This window comes from Nuphar pumila, chromosome 7, assembly GCF_984573655.1.
Source record: "Nuphar pumila chromosome 7, dmNupPumi1.hap1.1, whole genome shotgun sequence".
NCBI lineage: Eukaryota > Viridiplantae > Streptophyta > Magnoliopsida > Nymphaeales > Nymphaeaceae > Nuphar > Nuphar pumila.
In genome coordinates, this window is record NC_143255.1 from 19,168,753 (window position 1) to 19,174,417 (window position 5,665).

The following is a 5,665-nucleotide window of genomic DNA, read 5'->3' on the forward strand; positions in this document are numbered from 1 at the left end:
CTGCCCTTAATCCATAAAAGAAAAATTCAAAAAACATCCCTTTCAGTTACCACTCCACAAATCAAGAAGAAGAAAAATAATATGGTCTTGACAAGGAAGGGTCCTGGAAGCGATACTAAAATATCAAAAAACGAAATCTTATCCACAAAACTCAATACACGTTGTGGAAACCCTAACGCGGTTGCCAACCCATCAATTTCTAGAGAGAGAAAGAGTTGAAATCAGCCACGTTGCTTGACTATCACTATTTACACGCTTTAAACTCGTTGGCATAAGCAGCACACAACGAGCTGACTATATATATATATAGTCACTGAACTACACCTCACTCTCACTCCTCAAGCAATCAGCAACTCCAAAGAGAGACCCTCTCAAAAACAAAAAATCTTGTCAGCCGAGATTTTTTTTCAAAAAGATCACTTTTTTCTTAGTACCCAATTAATTGGACAAGTGATTCGATCGATCGAGACACTTAGATTGAACATTGAGTGGTCATCTTGTGAGAGATTGAAGCATTTTTTGTTTTCTGAAAGGAAGAGTGGATCACATGGTGATGGCAAAGGCTGTGGAGAGGAGCAATTCTGAGAGGGACATGGAAGGTGGAGCTGTAACAATGAAGTTCAAGGGAGTTCGGAAGCGGAAATGGGGCAAGTGGGTGTCGGAGATCCGGTTGCCGAACAGCCGGGAGCGGATCTGGCTGGGGTCCTACCACACGCCGGAGAAGGCGGCCCGCGCCTACGACGCCGCGGTGTTCTGCCTCCGAGGCCGGAACGCGAGGTTCAACTTCCCCGACAGACCACCGGAGATATCCGCTTCCTCGTCGCTCAGCCCCGCCGAGATCCAGGCCGCAGCCGCGAGGTTCGCGCACGGCGCAGAGGAGGCTGCCACCTCAGATTACACGAGTGAGAGACACGTGGCAATGTCTGCATCCTCTTCGGCTTCCGACGTGACAGTGCTGGCTTCTGTGAGCGATGTGACGAACTTGGGCATTGACTTTGACTGGTCGAACTTGGAGTGGGCACTGGCGGATTCCGGCCAAAGTGGGTTCGGCCTCGACAGCAGCTGCATGTCTTTCCAAGAATATTCCGGCGGATATGCTGTGCCTCCGGTGGTGGACCTGGAGGAGGAGGAGGCAGATGGGTTGGGGTATCCGCATCATCAGCCCCTTCTCTGGACGTTCTGAGATTGGACTGTGTCAAATTCCGGCGACCGGAGCTTTTGGCCTCAGGACGGAGTGAAGCCGGGGAGAGTCGCACATATCTTTTTCCTTTTTCTTTTTCTTTTTTTGAGAGAGGAAAATATCTTTTCCGAATGGCACATTTTTCATACGCCATTTTTCTCCGTCATTGTATTTTTATTGATATTAATTCATTGTTTATATTTATTTAATGGATTTTTAACAAGAGAGGAAAAACCCAGGTGGCCCCCACGTGGTCCACCTCACTTAATTACCTTGGACTATTGTATACATACAATTAAAGAGGAATGATCTTGTGAGTCCTTCTTCGTATAGCTTGGATGAGCTTAATTCATATCCCGCAATCTACAAATCAAACAGCTGGTGTTAAGGATATAAATGGTTTGGATCATGTTTGGATGTGGATATAAGGGGATCCTATATGATGGACATGAATTCGGATTCAGATCCATACTGGAAGACTATGCATGCATTTGGTTTTGGAAATTGATCAGATCAGGAATCAGGATTAATTAATGGAAAACACAAACTGGATATGGCTGTTTAGGATATTGGATCCGAAAGGAGAGCACAAGTCGCTTGCAATCCATCTCTTGCCCGATCCATTGGTATAAGATCCATCATTTCAGAAACAAATGTGTTTGTGTAGGAGAATTACGGACCCAGATCGGATAATCACTTGCTCAGTCTACTGACTCCCCTTGGCTTGTGTGAGAAGAATCGACTGTTCTCTTCCGTTTTGATCTTTTCTACCCCTTTTTTGTAACAATCAAATCGAATCGGCCCGATTCATCATATTCAAATCGAATCAGCCTGAATCGGTCGAATTGTATCAAATCCGTCCCAAAACATATTTAATTTTCGGGTCTGTTCGAGTGTTTAAGAAAGATGTCTGTTTATTATTTGAATCGGCAATATCGGCCCGAATCAGACCGGTGCAACCTGAATCGGTCAACTTTATGTTTTCTAAAAAAAATATTTTTTTTTGTTTTTAATAAAAATCAGATTTTAAATGGTCCAATTCAAACTGATTCAATTCCATTCACACCGATTTTCTGAATCATTTTGAAACCCAATTTGATTGCTATAAACCGATTTTGACAACATTAGTTCCATCTGAAGTCAATTGGAGGTACTTGATCGGATCCATAACAATTTTGGACCATCCAAATTGGTTGATCTATGCTCTCTGACCCACAATAATAATAATAATAATAATAATAATAATAATAATAATAAGTTGATGTAGCAGCAGCAGCATCCGTCATGGATTCATAATAGATAATGACATAAATGACACTAATTTTTCACACAATACAATAACTGGCCACAACTAAAAAATATGGTAAATTTAGTGGATTTACTTTTTTCTCGACAGTTTTGCCCTTTTGTCGCCTGAAAAATCAGGTGCCTTGGTCGAAATCACAGTGCTTGATTTTTTTTTCCAGATGAAAAAACCGCGAAAAAAAAACATAATTTTTGCCAGATTTGTCATATTTTCTAATTAGCAAATCATTATAAGTAATTATAATTATTTTGGGAACATGTAATAGGAAAGAGGCGAGAAGGTGACAATGAACCTTAGCCAAGGTTGAGTCCACCACGGTGCAGCAAGACTAAGACTAAGAGAGTTGGGCTGGATTTTGGTCTGGGCCCTGCTGCTTAGGGTCAAAGAGAACGTGGATGACCACATAGACACACGTGTATGAGCTGTACGCGTCATCAAGTCAAATACAAAGATCTAGAGCATCCTAGTTATAGCACACTGACTTTAACAGTTTCAAAATACCAGGTGCTTTTCCAAGTCACTGTCTACTAGAAAGAGTGAGTGTTGTGATACTGCTCTTGTGCACTTTGGTTTTTGTGGTTTGACATAATAACATGAACTTTGTTCATAAAAAAATAAAAAAATCTTCTTCAAAAATAACATGAACTTTATTTTTTTTTAATCCGGAAGTTTTGGGGGTATGGTGCGCCATTGATTTTCTAAACTCGCTTAAAATAATGTGATTATGCAACGACGATCACAAACATGTTCTTTTACTAAAGAAATTATGTAGTAGTTATTTATGGGACTTGATTGAAAAATTAGAAAATGTTAAAAACGGGTGGTTTAATGGTTTTAGTTGGAGGATGGATAGTAGCTAATACCTCTCTCTCTCTCTCTCTCTCTCTCTCTATATATATATATATATATATATATATATATATGTGTGTGTGTGTGTGTGTGTGTGTGTGTGCACGCGCACACGTGCACATGAGAGTAACTGGTAATTGTTCATATGGTAGGTGCTAAATGGGGTTTTCAGTCTTTTTTTTATTTATAAATTCTGACCATACATATGTGATCTATGTACTTGATTTTATAGGGATCAGCTCTTGAAGCATTCGACACATGGGTGGGTTTATACAAGGTTTGAAAAATCAATGATCCAAAATCTTTGTAAAATTTTGAGGTTCCAAATATCATTTTTTCATAAAAAACACATGATCTATGTGTGGATTCCTCGTAAATCAACCATGCCCAACACATTTAAGGGGTTGGAATCGCGAAAAAAATACCAAAAGGGCAGAAAAACCCATTTAGCATATATCATTTAGCACCTAGCGTGTGAGCAACTACCAATTTCTCTCTCTCTCCGCATTTGATCCAATTTGAATGTACGCAAGGAACAGAACCCAGTCCAAATTGCCGTATCGATGACTTCCAAGAAAAAAATACCCATTTTGGGTCAAAATGGTGTATAAGGATAATTTTGTTATTTTATATTAATTAATTTTTTGATATTTTTGTTTCATCCATCTCAGAAAATACATATTGATATGTGGTTTCAATTTTGTGTTTTTTGGAATCACTCAGAAACATTTGTATATTTTGTTTTATTTTTTAAAATTTTATTTTTTAAAATTTTATTTTTTTTATAGGTGCCGGATTCCAGTGTTGTGAGAGGCGTACGCCTCAGTACCTGAAGCGTACGCCTCAGAGGCGAGGCGCACGCTCAAGGTACTGAGGCGTTGTTGTGATGCACAAATTGCCCCTCATCAACCTCCGGAATCCCCTCCTTCATCCCCAAGTCTTCCTCCTCCGCCCGATTCGTCGGTTGTGCTAACCCCAAGTGCCAGTGGATCCACTGCCACGTGTCGGCCAACTGCTCCTCCGCCGCTCCCTGTCCCCCGTACATCCTCCTGTCCAGCTTCAGCATCACCGGCGGCAGCCTCCTCCTCTCTGATACGCTGTCGGGGAAGCCCCCGGTGGCGAACTTCGCCGTTGGCTGCTCAGTCTTCTCCGACCACCGGACGACCGACATAGCTGGTTTCAGACGTCCCCCCCCCCCCCCCCCTCGTTTCCGTACCAGCTGGGCGTGTGGTCCTTCTCCTACTGCCTCCCCTCCCACCGCTTCGCTTCCGTACCAGTTGTGAGAGGCGTATGCCTCAGAGGTGAAGCGTAGGCTCAACGCCTCGCTTCGCCTCATCGCATTTAATAACCTTGCCGGATTCTACTGATCTGGATAGTTTTGGTATCAGTTAAAGTTAACTTTGGGTACTAGAGGGTGTATAGAGAATATGAGTAGTTTTTATTTTTTGATCCAGCTTTGGATCTGAACCTTGGGTCCATTCTTTTGTTAAAGATCAAATTTTCAAGTTTGGATCTTCAGAGAGATTTAAAATTCAAACTTTGGATATACATTGGTCCCCATGAGAGAATGCATTTATTGGGCCAATGTGAATCTGGATCCATTGTATTGTAAGGTTTATTACATGTGGCCTTGTTTCATTGGATGTGAGGTGAGGTGGCCTCTTATGTGACCAATTCCTCTTTAGCCACCTCACAATTTATCCATTGGCCCTTCTTGAGGTGGCACTGAGCTGCCTTCTCTTCCTTTGCAAGATAATTTTTTGTGTAATGAGAGTGCATATTTTGAATTGAGGCATCATTGGCCTCAAGAGTAACCGCCTCCTACATGGCCAATAAGAAGCCATGCTAGTTTTGACTTTTCTATAAAAGTATGCTGGAAAAAATATGGAGGACTTTTTTTTACCTCTTTCTAAAAAAAAATTGGACTTGAAAAAGTTGTTGTAACCTCCTCTATGGAAAAAACATGAAGGTTGCACCTTGAGGGTGAGTCGATAGTTCGTAAACCTTGTGGTGAGTTCCTGGACGTAAAAGCTTGAAGTAGCTTGTTGGGTGACCATTGTGGGTTTGTGAACTCGTGAAGAGTTTAACCCTTGAAAGGATTGTTTGTGTGTTGTTCAGAGAGACTTTGGGCATGAAGACCAGTTGGGTGTGTGAATGCGTGTGGAGACCAACGTTGGGCTGACACTTGTTGCTACTTTATCCGTTATGAAAGAAAGAAGTAAGTTGAGATGACTCCTGGTGCTTAAATCGGCTAACCCTCATTGTTGTCGGTTTGGCTAAAAAAACTTGTTTATTATGTTGAACTTGTGCTATGAAGGTGGTTGAGTCTT

The 5,665-nt window shown here is 41.5% G+C and overlaps 1 pseudogene; it reads left to right on the forward strand.

Annotated features, from left to right (window-relative positions):
- Nucleotides 1–342: 342 nt before the first annotated feature.
- On the forward strand, nt 343–1,388 carry LOC149831390 (ethylene-responsive transcription factor ERF018 pseudogene; annotated as a pseudogene).
- The last annotated feature ends 4,277 nt before the right edge of the window (nt 1,389–5,665 follow it).